Consider the following 23,444-nt stretch of genomic DNA (forward strand, 5'->3'; position numbering starts at 1 on the left):
TTTTTTTTCCCAAAAAGGAAGGAGGAGTAAAGAAAAGGAATAAACTATATTTATATGTAGTGCCTGAAAGTAATTGCACCAGCAGAAAAAGTTAGGTTGGATATTAGAGGAAATTTCTTCATTGAAAGGATTGTTAAACACTGGAACAGGCTCCTCACGGAGGTGGTTGAATCCCCATTCCTAGAGGTATTTAGAATAACTGGGGTGCCGAGGGAGACAGTTTAGCACCAGACTTGGTAGAGTTAGCTAGTGGTTGGACTCAATGATCTGAAAGTTTTTTTCCAATCAAAACAGTTCTATGATTCTATGATTGGAAGGAACTGTAAATATTTCACACTGATGGGGTGAAATCCTGGTTCCCCTCAGGTCGGTGTTTTGTCACTGACTGACAGGGTCGGCACTTCGCCCTACATTCTGGATTAATGTTTCACTCGAGTCAATGTTGACCAATTATTTAGGTATCAGAAATAATCTTGCTGTTTTAAAACTAGTTGTTTCTATAAGTATTTTCTTGCTTTCCTGTATTTTTACATGCTCTGTATATACTGCACTGTATTTCTAAAAGCTATCACTTTCTTTAGAGAAGAATATCGTTTGCTCTCCTGAATAATTATCTTGGAGATCTCTTTTATTCCCCCATCAAATGTGCCATTCATGAATCTTCATAAAGGACAAGAAAGGAAAGCAACATTCTAAGGCTGGTATATGAATTAGACCATGAACATTAAAAATTTATAAAGCCTTGGTATAAATAAGAGTTTCAGTCTAGCTTCTAGTCCAGTTATATCACTACCTTGAAACCACCACTATTGGCTGTATATAGATTTCCACTAACATAGCTGACATTACAGAGCATGAAAAAAAGCAGCATGAGAGAAATATGAGGAAAATTTGGTATTTAAGCCTTGAGCTAATGTAGCTGACTATATATGTAGGATTTGAAGGAAACCAGAAGTGATTAGGGTACAACTTAAATTCAACAGTAAATACAATTGCAGTTTATAAAAGAGCTTTTAATCCAGGATTGTTTAAACCTACACATCCTATTAAGTTAAAATACAAATATTTTAGATGCAAAGGAAACCCAGAAGCACCTTCATGGAGAATCTGTGGCCCATAAGCACTTGAGAGGTCTTTCATTAGAGTACTGGATGTACACATCGGTTCAGCAAGAGACCTTTCAGCATCCCAGTTTCTGCTCCATCTTGTCCTTCTAATCTATAGGAGGTCATCTGCCCAGATGCTGATCTGAGTTATCTCCAAGTCTTTGGACTTGGACCTCAATTCATTTTTCCACTGTAAGACAGACTCAAGCATTGCAGCTTGTGTTGTTTCACAGCTGTGTTTCTTATGAGGTTTATAAAACATTAAATAGTAATAACAAAATAGTTGTGCACTGCCATGAAGCAGGCATTTACAAAGTCAAACCAGTATTAAAGGCACATGTCTTTGCTACAGAATATAAAAGATTGTTGTGTGTATCTGAGCTGACCAACCCTGAAATGTCAGCCTCTTCTAGCCACCAGCTTCATTGAGCCTGTAGTAATCAGCCAAACCTGTTTTCCTTGCCTGGGCTTGCTTGTCTCAGCACAATTGAGTGATTTCTGTGATCTCCCATGTACATGTTCTGGGCTCCTCCAGTTCAAGAGAGACATGGAGCTACTGAAGAGAGTCCAAAGAAGGGCTACAAAGGTGATGAAGGGACAGGAGTGTCTCACATACAATGAAAGGTTGAGAGATCTGGGGCTGTTCAGCCTGGAGGAGGCTGAGAGGAATTCTTATTAATGCTTATCAATATCTAAAGAGTTGGTGATGAGGGTGGTGCCTAGTGACAGGACAAGGAATAATGGGAGAGGTTCGGAGAGGAGAGGTTCGGAGAGGAGAGGTTCGGAGAGGAGAGGTTCGGAGAGGAGAGGAGAGAAGAGGAGATGGGGGAGGGGAGGGGTAGGTTTAGACTGGATCTTAGGAAGAAGTTCTTCAGTATGAGAGTGGTGGGACTGTGGAATAGGGTGCCCAGAGAGGTTGTGGATGCCCCTTCCCTGCAGGTGTTTAAGGTCAGGTTGAATGAGGCCTTGAGCAACCAAGTCTCATTGAGAGGCGTCATGGCAGGGAGGTTGGAGTAGATGGTCTCTAAAGGTCCCTTCCAACCTAAGCCATCCTATGGTTCTGTGATTCCTACAGACGCTAAACAGACAATAGGCAGTGTCAGTATGCATCTGTATGTGTCCTGGGGCTGCTTTTAGCAATGTAAGCTCATACAGGAGCCTTTTTGATTGAAACACCTGCTGATTTTGGTCCTATTTTATTTAAGAGAGAGCCTCAGGTTTAAAGGATGATTGAAATCAACACAAGTTTAGCAGTTAATTTGAAAGAGCAGATGGTCGTCCTTAGGGGTCTACTGCTGTTCCAGCAGAAGTCAACTGATTTGATACCTTTGTTTAATAGGAGATAGCTGTAATTCAGCAAATAATTAGTAAACATCTCAGTAGACATGTCCTTAAACCTTTGTGCAGCTGAGTCAGCTCACCTTTGAAGACAGCTTGTCTCCTTCATATGTTGAAGCTATTGACAGGAGCAGCTGCTATGTGGGTGGGGGAGTATGTGTCTTGCTCGGCAACCTCATTCACTGGCTGTGGATTTCACCTCCCACGCTCCACCTGCATAGGGCAAGATTACTCAGTTTCTTTACACCAGTGATGGATTCAGCCTGGTGTTAATACCTGGTCAAAAAGAACTGACATTCTCTGTTTTTCAAAACTAGATGCTAGATAGATGCTGGATGGATGCTAGAAATGCTCCTCCAGCCCTTCTTGTGCTGCATTCATGAACATCAGAAGAGCTGGAAAGCAGTGATTGCACGCAGAATGAAAAGAACAAAGGAACAAGTATCATATTAGGACTGGCTTGTCATGTGTATGTCTATGCATGAGTGATCTATTTGGTATCAGGAATTGCAATAGTAATAGTCAGAGTAGTACTTCTCTGTTGCCATTAAAGACATTGAGTTGGAGAGTGTGCTGTTCAATTACAAGGTCAGGAACACAGAAATATCCTTTTCTCTCTCTTACTATTTTTCTTTGCTTATATCTATTTATCTTGTAGTTCTATTTAAAGAAAATAACCCCTTTAATTTTCTTTGCATGATATATAGAAGATATAAACTACACGGTAGTTGTTGGTTGGAAAGCACCATTAAAGGTCAGCTGGTATAATCCCCCTGCAGTAAGTAGAGACATCAGCTAGATCCTGTATAATAATTACAGAATGTGGATATATATACACACACACACTGTAAGTTATATTATATATAGCATATAATGTACATAAATACATAAATATCAGGGAATCACAGAACTGTTTACGTTGGAAGGGACCGCTTGAGATCATCTTGTCCATCTGTTCCTAAATGTACTTTTTCCCCCCAAATTATTTTCCTTTTCAGCAAGGGGGTCCTTTAATGCAGTTTCTCTTGCCTTATTTAAACCATTGATACCATAGAATCATAGAATGGTCTGGGCCAGAAGCGACCTCCAAAGGTCATCTAGTCCAACCTCCCCACAGTCAGCAGGGACATCCCCAGCTAGATCAGGTTGCCCAGGGCCTTGTTGAATCTTACCTTGTATATCTTCAGGGAAGGGGCCTCAACCACCTCCCTGGGCAACCTGTTCTAGTGTTCTACCACCCTCATCGTGAAGAATTTCTTCCTGACATCCAATCTAAATTTGCTCTTCTCTAGTTTAAAGCCATTGCCCCTTGTCCTGTCACCCCAGGTCCTTTTAAACAGTCTCTCCCTATCCTTCCTGTAGGCCCCCTTCAGGTACTGGAAGGTCTTCCCAGGGCCTCCTCTCCTCCAGGCTGAAACTCCAGCTCCCTCAGCCTGTCCTCATAGCAGAGATTTTCCAACCCCCTGATCATTTTTGTGGCCCTCCTCTGGACCCTCTCCATCAGGTCCATGTCCTTCCTATATTGAGGGCTCCAGACCTGTACACAGTACTCCAGGTGAGGTCTCACCAGAGCAAAGTGGTAGAATCACTCTCACTCTCTGGATCTGATGGCAGTGCATCTTTTGATTCAGCCCAGGATGTGATTGGCCTTCTGGGTTGCAAGCGCACACTGCCTACTCATGTCCAGCTTCTCATCCATCAGCACCCCCAAATCCTTTTCCACAGGGCTGCTTTCTAACTCCTCATCCTCCAGTCTGTATTGATAGTAAAGATTGTTCCAGCCCAGGTACAAAACCTTGCACTTTTTTGAACTTCATGGGGTTCACCTGAGCCCACCTCTCCAGCTTGTCCATGTCCCTCTAGTATGATATCAAAAAAACCCACAAAACCCAAACCAAACTAAACCAAAAAACCCCAAAGATACATGAACTATAGAAAATAAATGCAATTTTAGATAATTTAAAATAATTTCATCCTAAAGGATCATCACAGAGTTGAGCAGTGTGTGCAGCTCTCTCTCCTTTGGAATGAATAACAAAGTGATGATTTATAACATCTACAACTCGCTGAGTTATTCTGTGATACTCCGCGTGTGAGCCCCACCCTGAAAAACCCAAAGTCTTTGCATGCCTAATTTAAGATTTAATCTGGTATCAGTGTTAAACCTGTTTCAGTCTGGCATTTTCTTGCTCAAAGTGCTGTTTATTTGGCAGGTCAAGTTATTACCATCTGCCCTGGTTCAGAGCCTGATTCCTGTGGTCTGAGGTGTGTGCTGTGCTTTCGTTTCACTGAAAAATAATTGAGAAAAAAAATCAATCACTGGCTTCCCCCCCCCCATGGATGCAACAAAAATAGCCATCTCAATAGTGCTGTAGCCTAAACTGTCAGAATTGTGCTCAGAACAGAAAAATCAGACCTCGTCATATAAACCCAGAAACCTTCAACCTTTCCCCTGTGTGCAGCTGGTTTTATGTTCAGTGATGGTTGCAGTTGCTGATCACCAAGGAACGGAACCGATACCACTCCTGATTGCTCCTTGACTGCAGAAAAGAATTTGTGGGAATTAAACAAAAAGGCTTATTAGCTCATGTTGCTTTAGGCTATCATGATGTTACAGTCTAAAAGATCCCTAGCTTTAGAGCTGCAGAATCCCTGGGAAGTTCAGGAACCTGACTCCATGGTGACCTTTTCTGAAAAAAGGTCAGCATGTCACAGAGAGACTTGCCAAGGCAACTGCTGTTCCCTGCAGACTAATGCTTTGTGGTCTTATCCACAGATCTGCTAGGAAACTTAGCCAAGCTACTGCTTGTTGTTGTTTCAGGCACAGTTTGTGTGTTGAATGGAGTTTCATACTCAGGGAGAGTGATTTCAGTACAATGGAAGTAAACTTGGCTTTGGAAGTGCTTAAAATTCATCCTGTGGCTCCCTCTACATTATCTCCAATTTGATTTTTTTTACTATTTTACTGCAGATTTTCTAGATTTATTCACAGGATCTGGTTCTGTACACATCTCACTCTCTCATTTTCGTGGCTTCTTTTGTTCTCTCAAAGTTTAGGGGGAGCAGGACTTCATTGCCTTTATTTTAGGGGAGCATTTTTTGGGTACAAAATCTGGGCAGGCCATCGCCAGTTACTTTAAACACAGTCACAGAAATGTTTTGACAGTTGGAGGTGGCTTCAGGTGGCAGTTTTGCTGTGAAAGTGGCTTGGGGCTTTTTTATTTTTAACTGCAGATTAAATCTGGGCCAGAACAAATATGTAGTCTTCTCATCCTCTTCCTTTAAACCTCTCTTTGTGAGAAATGGGCAGTAGTACTGAAAAGACTGCAAATGCTGAGGATTTTATTGTATTAAATCTCTCCAGTATTGTATTTTACCCTGTTTTTCTTTCTCTCTGTTCATTTGCATCTTAGATTGGTGTACATCTTTAGGGCAAGAACTGTCTTTGGGTAGTATTAGACAGCTAATGTATCTTTGGAGAAAATTGTGTGAATATTTATGGTAATGTTTTGGAAGTCAACTCTTACCTGGAGTAGTCATTTCTACCTATTCCATGTTGCAGGTCAGACTTTCAGTTCTTCTGGTCTCCAGACCTGCACAGAAAGCTGCAGAGATCTGCTGATTTATAGCCACTGCATGTCTGGCCCAGTGTTCATGCAGCTATCATGCACTGAAATACAATATGAAACTAGGAATGTGCATGCTGCTGATAGTTTAAAACTTTATTTATGTGACTACTGTAGCAAAAAATATGTGCCAATCAACAGTGGCTTCTGTAGCAAATATTGTCAGATCATTGTCCAGTCATGCCCACACAGACTCCCTAATGGAGCTAGAATTCAGATGTTGGACAAAGACATTGGAAAGTGGGAGCTGTGAAGTTGTGCTGACAGGGATCAGTGAATCCTGGACTGATCTGAGTCGAAGATGTCACTCTTAATTTTTTACTAATCTCAGAAACCTCAATCAAAGCACTTAGTACGGAGTAAGGTATGTCAAATTCCTGTGTGAGTCACAGAACAAATACTGTGGATGAAAAGCTCAGTGGTTGAACTTTGAACTGGGCTTTGTAACAATAACTTGTACTTGAGAGTCCCAGGGATACCTCTCGGTGCTGCAGGTTCTGTGGGCAGATATCTCCACAGTGTTGAAATACAGTCACCTAGAATTTTTTACATGCTTCTCATCAAACCTGCATACCAGTAACTACATATGCAGTGAAGAAAGACAGATTTTTCTCATGCATGGTAAAAAAAGACCCAGTGAAATATACGTCAGTTGGCTGTTTAATTGTTTTATGAGTCAGTTGGCTCAACTCACTCAGGTTTTATGATACAATTGGCTCTTCAGTTGATTTGTGACACTTTTCCCATCAAGTTCCATCTGTTTCAGAAGGGTGACAGATCTGAATTTGTGAGACTCCTGTCTTTTGGTATTTTGACTTAGGCAGCACCACTGTTTGTTTTGGCTGCTGTTGTGTGGGATGAAATTGGATTGCCCGTTACCAGCTCCACGCACACTTTTGGTTTTCACTGTGGGTTGTATCTACTGACCATACACTTGTGATGCTGTCCAAAACAGAGATGCATAATGTACTGCTCTAATTTATACAATTGCTGTGTTTCAGTAATTCAGGGAATGCTGGATTTTGTAGCATGATCTCTGATCATCTGTGACGTTCTGGTGCAACTTTATCAAGAACTGGAACTTTTAAACAATAATTTTCATTATATGCCACAATTTTTATGCCCATTCACAACTTCTTATATAAGCCATACTTCAAACATTCTGGATTTGCTATGACTGCTCATTCATAAAAAGCCTGTTACCTTCTTTTTTCTGAAGAGAAGTGGCTGAAGAGACATTTTGTATTGATCTACTGTCTTGTAAAGTGGACATTAAAACCACAATAATTCCAGCTTGAGTACTTTGAAAGAACTTTGAAAATCTGCTCTCTTTTTAATGTGCATTTTTCTAGCAGGTTTTTCCTTCAAATAACAGCCACAACAGAATGTCAAAAGACAAACCCAGTGAAAGCCACAGAAGCACAGAACTTTAAAGCTCTCTCCCAGCCCAAGACTTTCCATGATTCTATGACTTTTTGTCAGGGAGTATAGGGACGGAACAAGGGATGATGCTTTTAAATTGAAAGAGGGAATATTTAGATCAGATCTAAGGAAGAACTTCTTCATCGTGAGGGTGGCCAGCAGGAGCAGGGGGGTCATTGTGCCCCTGTATTCTGCATTGATTAGCCGCACCATGAGTACTGTGTCCAGTTCTGGGCCCCTCAGTTTAAGAAGGACATCGAAACACTTGAACGTGTCCAGAGAAGGGCAACAAGGCTGGGGAGAGGCCTTGAGCACAAGCCCTATGAGGAGAGGCTGAGGGAGCTGGGATTGTTTAGCCTGGAGAAGAGGAGGCTCAGGGGTGACCTCATTGCCCTCTACAACTACCTGAAGGGTGGTTGTAGCCAGGAAGGGGTTGGTCTCTTCTCCCAGGCAACCAGTACCAGAACAAGGGGACACAGTCTCAAGCTGCACCAGGGGAGGTTTAGACTCGAGGTGAGGAGAACGTTCTTCACTGAGTGAGTCATTCGCCATTGGAATGTGCTGCCCAGGGAGGTGGTGGAGTCGCCGTCCCTGGAGGCGTTCAAGAGGGGATTGGACGTGGCACTTGGTGCCATGGTCTAGTCATGGGGTCTGTGTTGATAGGTTGGACTCGATGATCCTCGAGGTCTCTTCCAACCTTAGTTATACTGTGATACTGTGATACTGTGGTGGTCATGCATTGGGCCAGGTTCCCCACCCCTGGAAACATTCCAGGTCAGGTTGGATGGGGCTCTAAACAATGTGATCTAGTTAAATATGTACCTGCTCACTTCAGAAAGGTTTGTTTAGACCTTGGAAGGTCCCTTTCAACCCAAACTATTCTACAAGTCTATGATTCTGTGAAAACCTGGCCCACTGATACTAAGTTTATCTCAAACTCCTGTACAGCCTGAGGCATTGAGGTCTGCAGCTTTGGGCTACCCCACCTGTGTTAGTTACCTGTCAAACATATTTTGTCATTCCACATGTTGTCTGGCTCTCAAGCTACGCACAGATGTGTGCATACATATTCACACTGCAGTGAGCTAAAGTGGTCAAACAGAACTGACAGACTGTGCAACAAAACTGTAGAACATCTGAGAAAAATGCTATGGAGAAGAGACTTTTAGACAAATGTGTTCATTGATGTTTGTAAGTCCAAACAGGCAACTTGGTCTTGACACTAAAAAAAATTGTTGATAAAAAGAATCATAGAATCATAGAATCAATGAGGTTGGAAAAGACCTCAAGTCCAACCTACCACCCAACACCTCATGACTAATAAACCATGGCTTCAAGTTCCGCGTCCAATCCTTTTATGAACACCTCTAGGGACAGTGACTCCACCACCTTCCTGGGCAGCCCATTCCAATGGCAAATAACTCTGTGAAGAACTTTCTCCTCTCCTCAATCCTAAACTTTCCCTGGTGCAGCTTGAGACTGTGTCCTCTTGTTCTGGTGATGATTGCCTGGGAGAACAGACCCCCACCTGTCTACAGCTTCCTTTCAGGTAGTTGTGGAGAGCAATAAGGTCTCCCCTGAGCCTCCTCTTCTCCAGGCTAAACAACCCCAGCTCCCTCAGCCTCTCCTCATAGGGCTTGTGCTCAAGACCTCTCACCAGCCTCATTGCCCTTCTCTGGACACATTCAAGTGTCTCAAAAGATAACGAATAAGCAAAAAAATCTGTGTTGAATGTTGCATGCATTATATGGATGTGTGTTACACATGTTCTTGGTATTCCACTGCATATGTGAATTCAGTGTGCAATGACGTGAAATGGTTTACTATATTTGGTTAATTCTTCCCATTCTTTCATACCTTAGTGTTCAGTGATAGGGATTCAAATCTGTGACATCTGTTCTTAGTTTCTAGTCTGTGACTTTTGTGGAATTAACGAATGTTCATTTGTTAATGCTACATCAAAATATGTATTGCATGTAACACAAGTGTAGTACAGCATCCATGTTATGTCACTTCCATTAACTAGATGCTGACATGAAGAAGAGCGACCAGCAGGTTCTCTTCCCCCTCTACTCTGCCCTAATGAGGCCACATCTGGAGTACTGTGTCCAGTTCTGGCCTTCTCAGAACTCTCCTGGAGAGAGTCCAGGGGAAGGCTACAAAGATGACTATGGGACTGGAACATCTCTCTGACAAGGAAAGGCTGAGAGACCTGCGGCTGTTTAGCCACACAAGAGAAGACCAAAAGAGGACCTTAGCAATGCTTATCAGTATCTAAAGGACAGGGGACAAGAGGATGGAATCAGACTCTTTTTGATGTTGCCTAGTGACAGAACAAGGGGCAACAGGCACAAACTGGAACACATGAAGTTCCACTTGAACATAAGGAGGGTGTCGGAGCGCTGGACCAGGCTGCCCAGAGAGGTTGTGGACTTTGCTTCTCTGGAGACTTTCAAGACCTGCCTGGACATTGCAATCCTGGGCAGTCTTCTCTGGGTGAACCTGCATTAGCAGGGTGGTTGAACCCCCACCATTCTGTGATTTGGTGACACTAGGTTTATTGGAAGATGAGACCTGAAAATTAACCAAACCAAAAATATAGTCCTTCTCTCCAAGTACTTAGAGGTCCTTGTGCACCTCCATTCACCCTCATAAAGAACATCTAAATGGACTACACACTGACAGAATTCTGGTATAATGATTTACTTTTTTTTTTTTTTTTCTGGAGAATATTTTGTTTCAAGCAGTGGCAAATATGGTGGAAGATGTTCCTGCCAGTTTTCATTTCTTCTTAAACAGTTTTTTCTTCATGCCCCTTTTACCAGTAGACATTTTGATAATACAAATTGTCACAAAACCATCTCGATTTTTCTGCAATGGAAACTAGTTGAAATATGTCATGAACATTTTCCTCCAGTGGATTCAACTCTTCTGTCTAAGCACAGGCTACACTCACTACTATTGTTTACTGCCCTTTTTTTTAGTTTCATGGTTAATGTTATGTCTTTCAAGCTGGTAGTGATTGTTCTGTGAGGTAGCAGCAGAGTAGCATTGCAGTTGATGCAATGCATTCATAATTTATTGTGTTGCTATATTGTATTTATGATTATCTCTGTGAACTATATTCAGGATTTAGGTCACTTTTAATCAGAGAGGCAGAGATAGGCAATCCCTGTCTTAGCAGAAAATATTTCACACAGAAGAAAACTGGGTGAATGATCTACAGGAGGGAGCTTTACAACGGGTGAGCTAGTCCCCCTTGCATCCTTTTACAGGCAGCAGAAATAGGCTCATTCTGACATAATTCAGAGGATCTGTGTCTCTTAGCCATGGAGCAAGAGTAAGAGATTAATTTTCCTAAAGTTAAGCCTTTGTAAATAGCTCTTCTCTATTAGAAACAAGTTCTGCTTTGCACTAGATTATGATATTCAGCACTGGTAAAATTCTGGAGTTAGGCTTCATCAGATAGTGCTCATATGATTCATTGTTGTTTAAGAGGGAAAATACTTGAACCAATTTTTGCCATTTAACTTGATGCAAACCTAGATATAGAAAGTGATTCTGTGTTTTGATTACTGAATATGTAATCCCCTCTCATTTCTCACTGTCAAAGATATCTGGTGATCTCATATGGAAAGTTCAGAGTGCTGTGTCATGGTCAGCATATTTGGTTTCTTTGGAACTAGGCAACCCCAGCTCAGTCTATTCCAAATAACAACATTTCTTATTAATAGGATTTGGTTTAGAGTATTGACAGTACTTGGCAGGTATGGAGAATTGCATGTGCTAGATGATGGCCTAGTTTATTATGGAATTGGATTCTCCTTTATTTCATGACCTAACTTGCAAATGTGTTTGTTTTTTATCAGAGAAGCTTTTTGCAAGCACCAGAAACCAAACTGGGGAGGAACCTAGGATTTTTGTTCTCAGGTCTAGTAACAGTCTCACGTGCTGTAAAGATGCCATGGCTGTCCTGACTTTAGGAGTGTTTGAAAAGATCTCTTAATCCACTTTATTAAAAACATCTAATCTGAAGACAAGACCACAAGACCCGACCCAAAGTTCTCTGCAGGTATCTGTAGAGCTTCCAGTGATTTAATTTGGCTGTGGTGAAGGATGCTAGACCCCTAGAGAAGGTTATAGTTTTCAGTCAGTATGAAAATATCCATAATTCTGTTCAAAACCTCTCCTCTAGCCTCTCCTGTACTTTATCTGGCCAATTTTATGCTCTCTTCTGAACACTGCAGTGACCAAATTGGTTCTTAAACTCAAATTGCAAGTTCCTCTTAGTGTTTATCAAAGCCTCAGGATACAATTCCTTTCTCCATCCAACAATTTTAGAATGAGCAGGCAGATCCAGAAGTCCTTTTTCCTCTCCCAGTGCCAGGAGTTTCAGAAAGGAAAAGGCAGATGAGGGTTCCTTTCTTGGGCACTTCCAAACATGTGCCTGGCGCGACATTTATAAATGGATTTTCTGAGTTCATGACCTATTTCAAAGCAAGTGCTGGATGCCAACACATTCTGTCATGGCTTATCTGCAGACAGTGGGCACCTGTTGCAGAGTAGGTTCTTCACCCAGCCCTCATCAGTGGGTAAATCTAAGCTTCTGTCTGGATAAGAAAAGGTCTTGAATAAAAAGAAAGAGCCCTGGGTGAATCAGATAGAAACGTAGATGATATGCAGATAAGATTTTTGGTGGCTTTAAAAATCATTGTTCTTTTCTGAACCTTTAACCATGTTTATTCAAGTGACATTGATAAATAGAGCTTATAGAAAACCCAGTTAGGAATCCAGAACGTTTACATACTTCCCATAGCCAGATTTCATTTTATTTTTGCCAAAATATGGAAAAAAGGGAGGTCAATAATTTTGAAATTTCATTTGGAGTACCTTTAGTTAGATGACTATTAGATTTCCCTGTAACCAGCAGGTTTGGGATCAAATTTTGCAAAGCAAATGCAACATAAAAGCATTCCTCGCTTCTTCAAGTGCAGAAGAAGGAATGAGAATAATCCCCAGGTGTGTGTCTAAACTGTAACACAGTTAACAGGAATCTGTGTCTAAAGTTTATTTTTGATCATGGAAGTCCAAAGATTCACATATGCCAAAGTATGTTTGTTAAAAAGACATAGAGCCTTTCCCTTGCCAGCTCCAGAGGCTTCAGTCTGCCAGAGTGTTGTAAGGAGTGGGGACACCATTGGGTGAGTGATTCCACATTGTAAGCTGAAATTAGCTGAAATGTCTTCTAAATTTCAGAGGGCTTGCACACAATGTGGGAGACTAGGCCACACTTAAGAGAACAGAGAACAAGATACATAAGATCTGTTGAAGAGCAAGAGATGAGACTTGATTACCTGATCATGGATCAAGATATTTTTACCATGTTGGTGATGTCACACCTCGCTGCCTCCCAGCATTCCGTGATAGCCACAAGAAATTTTCAGTTTGGCTCATGAAAGTCTTGGAAGGATTTGGATGAGTTTCTGGTTAGGGCACCAAGTGGCTTTGGAAATTTCTTGTCTAGAATCATAGAATCGACCAGGTTGGAAGAGACCTCCAAGATCATCCAGGCTAACCTATCACCCAGACCTATCCAATCAACTAGACCATGGCACTAAGTGCCTCATTCTGTCTTTTCTTGAAGATCTCCAGGTACAGTGACTCCACCACCTCCCTAGGCAGCCCATTCCAATGGCAAATCACTCTCTCTGTGAAGAGCATCTTCCTAATATCCAGCCTGAACCTCCCCTGGCACAGCTTGAGACTGTGTCCCCTCATTCTTTTGCTGGTTGCCTGGGAGAACAGACTGAACCACACCTGTCTACAACCTCCTTTCAGGTGGAGAGCAGTAAGGTCTCCCCTGAGCCTCCTCTTCTCCGGGCTAAACAACCCTAGCTCCCTTAGCCTCTCTTCATAGGACTTGTGCTTGAGACCTCTCAGCAGCCTCGTTGCCTTTCTCTGGACACGTTCAAGTGTCTCAAAAGATAACCAATAAGCAAAAAATCTGTGTTGTGTGCATAATATGGATGTGTTACATATGTTCCAGTACCTCAACATCTCTCTTGAATTGAGGGGCCCAGAACTGGACACAGTACTCAAGGTGTGGCCTGACCAGTGCTGAGTACAGGGGAAGAATAACCTCCCTTGTCCTGCTGGCCATGGTATTCCTGACATAGGCCAGGAAGCTATTGGCTCTTCTGGCCACCTGGGCATGCTGCAGGCTCATGTCCAGCCTACTATCTACCAGCACCCCCAGGTCCCATTCTGCCTGTCATCCCATCATCCCACATCCCACAAAAGCTCTCCAAAACACCATCTTCTCAGGGAGAGAGCTGAAAGTATCTAAAGCCCCAAATGTGGTATCTGGAAATGATTTGGAAAAAAATGCACGAGACAAGTTGGCCAGTCACGTTATGAGGTTGTAAGAGAGGCAGCTGGGAGATTGGAAAGGGAAGGCCTGAGAGCAGCTGAGAGATGCCAGCAGTCTGTTAGTGGGAGCATCTGAGAGCTGTGTGTCTGCATGTGATGAGAAAACATGCCAAAATGATAAGAACAACAGCTGGAGGGAAACGAAATTTCAAAGCCTCTGAAACAGGATGGGTATGCAAATGCTGCTAACACTATTGAATGAGTGAATGTAGTATCAGGGGGGTTCTCTCTGCTTTCATAAATTCCTCTTATTTTCACAAACTACCACTTTCTGCAGAATCTGCAAGAGTCCTTCTCTGCTACCTCCTCCTCTTCTTGATCTTTTGGGTTTTGGTTCTTTCCTCCGCAGAAAGTAGGTATTTCCAGACGATACTGTTCAGTAGTTAAATAGTCTCTTAAGCCAGTATTTTAACTATTTTCTGACTCTATCAAGACTTTCCCTGCTTGTCACCCTAAATGTGAAAACCCCTGTGAAGAAATTGTGCTAGCAGCAGTTGTTTTCAGTAATTCCAAATCTTGTTCTGAGTGGGACCTATAAGAATGAGACTTTGTATGACAGAGGGTTAGCTGGAGGAGCTGGCAGGCTTGCAGGGGCTGATGAACAGCCTGTAGAATCTGCCAGTGTCTAAACCAAGTTTGTAGAAAGAACATTGTGACTTTGGAAGGGGAACTATAAAAATGCATAATGAGGCAGATTTTCAAGGCTTTATGTAAACAATTACACCTGCACTTTTGCACATATTTTATTATACATACAGCTTATAGTTTACTTGCATCTGATCAGATATTTTAATCTAGTCTGGCTGTGTACATCAGTGGTGTAAAGACATCTGCCAATATCTGTGTGGCCAGCAGGAGCAGGGAGGTCATTCTCCCCCTGTACACTGCACTGGTTAGGCCGCACCTTGAGTCCTGTGTCCAGTTCTGGGCCCCTCAGTTTAGGAAGGACATTGACTTGCTGGAACGTGTCCAGAGAAGGGCAACAAAGTTGGTGAGGGGTTTGGAACACAAGCCCTATGAGGAGAGGCTGAGGGAGCTGGGGTTGCTTAGCCTGGAGAAGAGGAGACTCAGGGGTGACCTTCTTGCTCTCTACAACTACCTGAAGGGAGGTTGTAGACAGGCAGAGGTTGGTCTCTTCTCCCAGGCAGCCAGCACCAGAACAAGAGGACACAGTCTCAAGCTGTGCCAGGGGAGGTTTAGGCTGGAGGCTAGGAAGAAGTTCTGCACAGAGAGAGTGATTGCCCATTGGAATGGGCTGCCCAGGGAGGTGGTGGAGTCCCCATCATTGAAAGTGTTCAGGAGGAGGCTTGATAGGGTGCTTGGTTGCATAGTTTAGTTGATAGGTTGGATGTGATGATCTTGAAGGTCTCTTCCAACCTGGTTTATTCTATTCCATATTGAAATGGTGGCTTTGCTGGTTTTAGCTGTGAAACCAAAAGACAGAATCTGTGGTGTTTTGGGTTTTTTTTTCATAGATCATAAGAATCAAAAAGCTTATGTGAAGAGTACAAGAGAAGATCTTAATAGATTCTGTCCCATCAAAAACTGAAATACAGCAACATGCAAAGAGCAAACATGCTGTCTAGCTTCTCTGAAGCTGTTTGCTAATGACCTCCAATAAACTAGAAAATGTTAGCGTGGTTGCAGCTTGAAGCCTGAGAGAAGAAAAAGTAACATTCAGAGGGAAGGATGCAAAGGAAGCGAGGGAACGGAGGTAGTCAATTACTATTTTCCAGCAGCAACAAAACCCTAGTCAAGCAGCAAACTTTTGATAGCTTTCACACTGTTTGACCTACACTGCTGCATGAGGCATTGGAACGGATTGTCCAGGAAAGTGGTGGAGTCACCATCCCTGGAGGTGTTCAAGGAACATGTTGTCAAGGCTCTTTGGAACATGGTTTAATGGTGGTGTTAGGTCGATGCTTGGACTTAATGATCTTGGAGGTCTTTTCCAACCAAAACAATTCAATAATTCTAAGAAAAAGAGCAACAGCAGCAGTTCTGGAATAGTGAAATAGCAGAGCAAATTGAGAAGGGGAAAGAGTAATGCAAATGAAAATATATTAGACCGAACATTTTATGGAAGACATCTGACTGTTTTCAGCTTAGTGTAGCTGAAATGCAAGTCATTGCATGGCATAGAGTAAATAGTTCAAATAACAAAAATAATAAGGTCAGGTCAACAGATTTACAATCCAAACTGATAAAATGCTAAATGAGACAGAGAGAGCTAGACTACTTGCCAGGGAAAGTTATGCATGTCTGGCATGGGGAACAAAGTACTTGGAGTGAGTGAGAAGAAATGTTCATGGTGCAAATTAATTGTTTTCAAGAAAGCATTTCAATTAACTTTTCAGATACCTGAAAGCCTCTGACTATGTATTTTAAATAAGATCTTTTACTGTGTAAACCCTTGACATTATATTCCCCCAACAGAGCAATTAAGCAAAAGCAGGAACATACAAGAAATTCTTCATATAAAACATAGTGTTGCACTTTTTATGCTTAAACAAATTTCTTGCTTGAAATAAGAAACTTCAGAATAGAATGGAATGGAATGGAATGGAATGGAATGGAATGGAATGGAATAGAATAGAATAGAATAGAATAGACCCTTCAGCTTCCCTTTCTCATTCTCTCCACGATTAGCAGCAGTCTGAGCCCTGTGTTGTTGTAGATTCTGGAGTAAATATTGATGTATTTGACAACTTGTGTGTCTGAAAAGTGAGTGCAGGTGCACTTAGCCGAAAAGAAGCAGGACAGTGGATTTGAGAAATAATGAGGGAGGCACTGTCCAACTGTTTTTTTCACTGCATCATCTTTGATAGTTGAAATAGCTCTGCCTTCTACATATCCTGCTTTCCAGCCTGTAGATTAAGAAGACCTTTGTTAGTGGCTTTTTACCACCTGGTGACCTTGGAGAATTTCACCCAGGGGGGCTGTCCAGGTAGCCGTAGCCTTTGAGAAGGAAGGACAGTTTCAGTTGCAGAAGGAAGAATGGTTTGATTAGTTATAGTTTTAATTAACATGAGGCAGTGGCAGAGAGACTGAATTTGCTGGACTCCTACAACAGGAGCATGAGCCCATAAATCCAGACAAGCTGTTGTGAAGTCTACAAACTGGAGATGTGCCCTGGTGGCTTCATTTAAATGGAGTTCAGTACTTCAGGTTTGTAGCTGGCATAGTTCCCCCACATGCTGTCTTGCTATGTATTTTTTCTCAAAACATCTCAAGGTGGGGTGCCTTCTACCACTGCTTGAGAATAAGAACAGCATGAGAGAGTTTGCCACTCAAAATTTGTTCAGATCCTGGGGAATGAGCTGGGCATCACTTGGCTATTTCTTTTTCCCATTCTTTCCTCAGAAGAAGACCCAAAGTTCATCGCAAACATGATCATGTGGCTACCCTTTTCTTCTTTATAGCACATCACATTGAACAGCAGAATTATCCTTCCACTAAACACACGAGTGTTGGTGTTCCCATACTACAGTTTTTGCCTGGTACAGCAAAGTGCTGTTTGGAGGGTTTACATGCACCTTGCTCTGCCCAACAGTGAGGCCTTCACGAGCTGTGCTCCAGGGTAGCAAAATTATCTTGCAAACACAACAAGTTAATCCTCTAAACATGAGGACCTGTGAGCAGTGAAGTTAAATAGTTATTTTCTTGAGATCCTTGCTGGTTTGGGAATTAAAAGTCAGTTAATATATGTAAGTCTTTCACCTGTATGACTGACAGAATCTGAGACTTTACAGGTAATGCTGCCTAGTAACATCCCACTGAGAAACAATGTTTTCCTGTTGATGCATTCATTACTTTGTCCTCAGGTGTCACCAGATGGGCAATAACTACCTTCCCTCTCAACCAGTTAAGACTTCAAAGATCTACTTTTAGTTTTTAAACTCCAAACAATTGAATCACCTTCATGAGCACAAGAATCCATTAACATCTTTTGATGTTTGCAAGGAATAGAACTTCTACCACCACTGAGCAGACTGTACTTCTGACCCCTTTAAAGCAAACCTCTCTGGCCTCCAGCAGTTATCTCAGAGTATATTCACGCAGATCTTCTGTTGCCAGTCTGAGCTCTGGCTCCAGTTCTCTGTGTATTGAGCTCATCTTGATTGTGCCCAAAGCTTTCTATTCTTTTCTGTCTGCAGCAAGGGCTGTAGTGGTTAGCAACCAAGCTGTCCTGCTGAAGCAAAGTATGAATACAGAGCAGCCCTATTTCAAACCAACCATGTCTTAAATGTAATAGAAGACAGAGACAGTGCTTGCTTCTCCCTAATACTTGCATTCTCTGAGTTTAGCAAAGCCAGATTTCTTGAGGCTCCTCCACACACTGTGTTTATATCTCTGCCATCCTGCATTCTTAGAGAACTGCTGGCAAGTGGCACTACCATTGTTGAGATGAGACCACGGTGTTGCATAAGGTTTGCATTATATTGAAAGACAAGAGGCAGTGTCTTTGAAGGCAGCTTCAGTCTTTGAGATTTCAGTGGGCTCCAAGGCTTTCTTCCTCAGCAGTCCTGCTTTCTTTGCCCTGTGTCTGGGTTTTACTATGCTAAGGAAATGGTGTGCCTTTCTCAGGCACTCACTCAGCTGAGGCACAGCAGCCATATCAGGGGCAGCTCCTTTCTGACATTAAGCCCTCTGAAGGCTGATGAGCACACTTGTGTTTTCACACTCAGCCACTGCTCTCAGAGCTTTACATTAGATTTTGATTTCTTTTGGCAAGATTCCAGGTGCTATTAAAATTGACAGGAAAATTGCTGTTCCAGATAAGGTCAGAGGAAAACCAGTTTCAAGGTACTGTAGTGTACATGGAACTGGTGACATTTATAGAGCAATAAAGCCTGGAGATCTTTGTAGTCTCTCTTACATGAAAAACAGTATAAATTATGATGGCACTCAGGAGAATGAAAGGATGCACTTCACAGTAAATGAGAAAGAGTTTACTTGCTAAGTAGTTCTTTAATGGAAAAGAGACAATATTGATGAAAATTAGGAAAGAATAGCACATTAACTTGCAGACTGTGATTAAGGCTTGCATTCTGAAGTAGTGTTCATAAGATATATCCATGCCAAGGAATGCACACTTCTGCATAGCCAGATACTGAAAAATAAATTGTGGACATCTGTTATGGCACTAATGTGCTACTTACCATCTTAAAAGGCTAGGAAGAGAGCACACTAGACAAAGACAGCAGCCCTATTTTAAGGTCCTTCATTGCTAGTGTGATAAAGAAATTACATTAAAGTTGAGACTGACCACCATGTCAAAAAACTTTGGGCATATCTTGAGAAAAAAAAAGCTTATACTTCAGCTTGGTTATGCTTGGGTTGTTTCTCTTGAGTATGTTTTCTTGCCTGCATAACAAATTCCCAAATTGTCCAATTATCCTCTGTGAATTGCCTCTAAACTTTCATTATTTCTACCTTAATTCAAAAATATTACTAGTGGAAAAATTAGGAGGTGAATTCCAGTGATTTTAACAAAGAGCCAAGGAATTCCAGTTGTTGGCAACAGAATGGCATTCATAGCCTTAAGCAAGTAACAGTTCTCCTTTTGGAACAGCTGGAGAAGACACTGATGTGTTTCTGTTGAAAACCATTCCATCGCAGTGGTTCTTGTCAGGAAAAAAATTCAGCACATTCTACTCTGATACTTTCTAAGTGCAGGGATGTTTTGGTTTTAAACAATTTATGATTTCTTGTTTAATAGTTTTGTTTGAAAACAACAGCTGCTTAAAAATTGCCTGATCTTGAGGGAAGGAGTTTTCTTTACTGCGGTGTTTGCAGCTTCATCTTATTTGTGACATCACAAATCCAGAAAAAAAGAAACCAACAACAACAACCACAAACAAAAACAACAAACAAAAAAACCCTGAACAAACCCATAACCCTAACCAACCAAAAAACCAAACCAACCCCCCCCAAAACTCCCAAATAAACAAACAAACCCCAACAAAATGATTAAAGTTTTTCACAGGGTGGCAGAATTCCTTATCTGCAGTGCTGGATGAATACATGTTCTGTTCTTCAAGTGTGTGCTAAAGGTTGATTCATGGCTTTTGCAAGTTCAGTGACAAAAAAACAGCTGAACAACAGATGCTGGATTCACGGACTCTGTCAGTTTGGGTATCTTGACATCTTTGCTCTGGTTCAGATAGGATTGGTGACTTCAGAAGCAAGTAAACTGTGGACAGGAAGAGCTTTCATGTAAAGATATTCCCAGATTTCATAAAGTCTGAGGTGAAAGGCTGTGGGGTTTTCTTAATGTCAGGGAAACATCTTACCCAGTTTAGGTCCTAAGTAGGAAGTGGGTGGATTCCTGCAAGAGCCCTCACCTCAGTGTAGAACTGGTGAGCACATTGCCCACAATAGCCTCATCTGAAGAGAGAAGAAGCAGTAGGCGCAGTGAAGTCTGGTCCTGAGCTAAGGACTATATTTATCTCAGATACCTCCCACCAATTAATTTGGACTTTCAGATGCTTGGTGATAAAACAGAATTTGTTTAGGTCAAAAAATAATGATAGTGTAATCTAGCCCAAATTCATGGCTGATCACAGTGAAGTTGGCACATGGAATTGGGAAAAGTTCCAGAGCTAATTTTATTTATGTTGAGAAAAGTGGATAATTGTTCTTGGTTCACATCTGCATGTTTGAACATAGGCATAGATGTAGTTTGCTCCTTATTCTTTGACACTATGTCAAGCTTATTTTTTTCTCAGCATTTTAAACAAGGCTTTGGAGGCAAAAAAGAATTGGGAACTAAGCCCCCAAAGCATCCTATTTTCAGAATCCTTACAAATCTTTAATTGCTGCTACTGTCAGGTGTTTCCTTGTGTGGTGGTTTTGTTAAATGCAGCATTAACTATATAATGAACCTTCCCCTTGGGATCTTTATGCCCAGTAGTGTGGTGGCACGATTGTAGTAAATGAGCTTAAAAGAGCATTTCCCCATTGTTTTCAGGAATCTAGAGAGAACAGCTGGATGCAAAGGTCTAGCACATATCTTTAAGATAGTCTTGCTAGCCAATACATAGTGAAGCTAAATGTAAGGCTGAATGGTTTCCCTTATCCCATTATCCCATTCTTTCTACTGTATCCCATTCACAGCATTATGCATTCAGGTGATAGTTACAAGGCCAAATTCCATCATAATCCTCAAGTTTTACTTACTTATAAATTCTTCATAGAAAATTTCCTGAGGGCCTGAGGTTTTTACAGCTAGACTTTGCCTGTAATCTATTTTATTGCTAGTTTGAGGAAGTATAGCCTAATAGTTTGAAGTTCAAGCGCACAGGAAATCCCAAACCAAAAGGTACCTACTTTGCCATCTGGATACACTGCTTACATGCTTATGTGTACCAAAAACCTGGAAAATAAATTGAACTGGAGACAAGTAAAATCATGTGAATCCTCTTTGGGACTGAAACATAGATTCAGAATCAAATGCTTTTTCAGCATAACTAGGGAATTGATTAATTTGAAATGGCTCTTACATCTATTGACTTAGGCTAACAGGTGCTTTGAATGGTTGCAGCATTATTTTAATCCTAATACAGACCATTCATGTATTTGAAAAAGCCAGAAAAAAGTGAGTACAATGAAATCTAGTAATGCCAGGTTATAGTCACTAGTTAATAGCTAAATACAAGTATTAGGCAAACTAACTCTTCCAGCAGCCAGGTCATCAGATTCTCTTATGTTAGACAGTGTCAAGGTCCAGCTTGACAGGGTGCTGGGGCATCTCATTTAAACTATGTTCTTACCCTGAAGAGTTGGACTAGATGATCCTTGGGGTCCCTTCCAACCTGGTATTCTATGAATCTATGAATCAATATAACCATTTAGGGTACTATACCTTTTAAATCTACACATTCCTTAGCAGTAGTTCCTGTTTCAGCTTCTCCCTCCTCCTCTTCCTCTGGAAGGAACTCGGCACTGGCCACTTTTCAGTGTAAAATCTCTTGAAGTTTTTGTAAAAAAAAATCTGGAAATTGTATTGTGTGCAATTTCTTGCTGCTCACATACATGCCATATCCCGAAGTGCTAACAATTTTGCTGAGTATTCATGTATTTCACAATGAAGTGCTGCTATTTCTCAGGTATTTTGTTGTGATTCTGGTAATATGAACTATTGGCATTTTGAGTGCGTGAGGTGTTGCTGAGGTACAAAGGTTTCTTCAGCTACTCATTTAGCAAAAACCAAGTTTCTTTTCATGTTGTATGCCCAAAGCTAGGTTTGCTAGTGGAACCTGCACATTTGTATTTTTGCAGAGGTTATGTAATCTGTCAAGTTACAGAGCCAGCATGCAACTGACCTTTATAAACCAAAGCATAAACTTTTACTCTATTCCTGTTGTCGCTTACTGCAGCACAGGCTCCCTCCAAGGCAGCAAGCATTCCCCCTTCACAACCCACCCTGGGGTGCCTGTCACCTGCTGATGGAGTCAAGGAAAGGCCCAAGGACATTTTTGGGGGTGTATATAAGTAGGGCAAAGATGTTTTCTTCTTCTTGTATCAAATGTTATCATGCCATGCAGTTTTCTGAGCCATCAGTATCCCCTGCCTTCCATTCAGAGTGATCTTTGGTTTTAATTCCCGCTGGAAACCCTGTCTTTTAGGGGTAGAAGAACAAGGAGAATAGGATAGAAAGTGGAATTTATTAAGTGTTTCTTCCTCACTTCCCTGCTGGGTGTTTACAGGCTTCTTAGCAAAAAGAACACTAAATTATGTTCTGCAAGGTCACAGATGTTAAGGTCAGGTTGAAAAAGGCAGTTTTGCAATGGTTAGCAGCCATCTAAAATCACTCCTTGAGAACAGAACACAACAGCACCAGGGTGTTACTCAGTCCACCATTTCTGGACTGGAAGACCAGGAAAAATATTTTCTGTTACTTCAATTTAACTTCTACCCTCTGTCACAGATGGAAATGACTACTTATGTGGATAGAATAGCTCAAATTCTACAGTCAAACCTGGGTTTCTGCTTAAGTCTCTCTAAAAGTGACAGATGCAGTAATGAATTTCAGTATGAAGTATACTGAATATATGAGCAGCCCCACTATGCCTCAAAAAACTGTTGAAGGTTGTCATGTCTTTCACACAGACTTCTTTCAAGCATCAGGTAGTGACTGCTTTTGGTCATTAGTGGCTTAGACTGATATTGAAATATTGAGCATTCCTAAAGATTACAAATCCACCAGCAACTGGATCTGAGCAGCAACTTCTGTGTTTCTTAGTTCAAGTGCTATACACAAAAAGGTGCCCTAGCCTTCAGGTTTTTAGGATTCAACGACAAATGAATATTGAGGAATCTCAATTTAAGTCCATAGGACCATTAGGATTCAAGGACAAATGAATATTGAGGAATCTCAATTTAAGTCCATAGGACCAGTTGAACTGCACCAAAGGATTCCAAGAAAGCTGCTTATAATCATTGTGAGGCTGCTTGTTATCATCTTTGTAAGGTCACAGAGGTTGAGGAGGTCTTCTGTGAGTGCAGAACGGCAAATAGA

The 23,444-nt window shown here is 41.6% G+C and overlaps 1 protein-coding gene across 1 annotated transcript in view; it reads left to right on the forward strand.

Moving 5' to 3' along the window:
- ATXN1 (ataxin 1) overlaps positions 1-23,444 on the forward strand; it is a 445,788-nt gene that overhangs the window by 491 nt on the left and 421,853 nt on the right. The window lies entirely within an intron of this gene.

The sequence above is a fragment of the Melanerpes formicivorus genome, unplaced genomic scaffold (assembly GCF_026170545.1).
Source record: "Melanerpes formicivorus ecotype bairdi unplaced genomic scaffold, bMelFor1.0.p_v2 SCAF_53, whole genome shotgun sequence".
Lineage (NCBI taxonomy): Eukaryota > Metazoa > Chordata > Aves > Piciformes > Picidae > Melanerpes > Melanerpes formicivorus.